Below are 391 nucleotides of genomic sequence, written 5' to 3'. Positions count from 1 at the left end.
CTTAACTGACTAATCATTTCTGGTTTATCAATTTAGTCATTATCACTGTTTTACTACGTCTCTAGCGATGTCATGAGCTCTGAAAGTCATCCTGAAAAAGACGGTTTTAACGAGATTTTCATACGATCGCTGCGGCTGTATTTTGGCGAGCAAGTCATACCAAGATGTCTTGCTTAGGGTGATCGGGAACGTACTTTCGCGTGAATTTCTCGAGACACGAGTCAGGGTAATCTTGCGCTGAAAAACAAGTCGAAGCAAGGTATCGGGGTCGAGTTTGCTGCTTAGATTGCTTTTGGCTGAGAGTAAGCAAAAACTGGAAGTTGTTTGTCATATTTGAGTGACCTCGACGGTAAAAATTAAGATAATAGATTCATTACATTTTACTTGTCGA

The sequence above is a fragment of the Penaeus monodon genome, chromosome 24, assembly GCF_015228065.2.
Source record: "Penaeus monodon isolate SGIC_2016 chromosome 24, NSTDA_Pmon_1, whole genome shotgun sequence".
In the NCBI taxonomy this organism is placed as follows: domain Eukaryota; kingdom Metazoa; phylum Arthropoda; class Malacostraca; order Decapoda; family Penaeidae; genus Penaeus; species Penaeus monodon.
Note: the sequence above shows the minus strand (reverse complement) of the source record.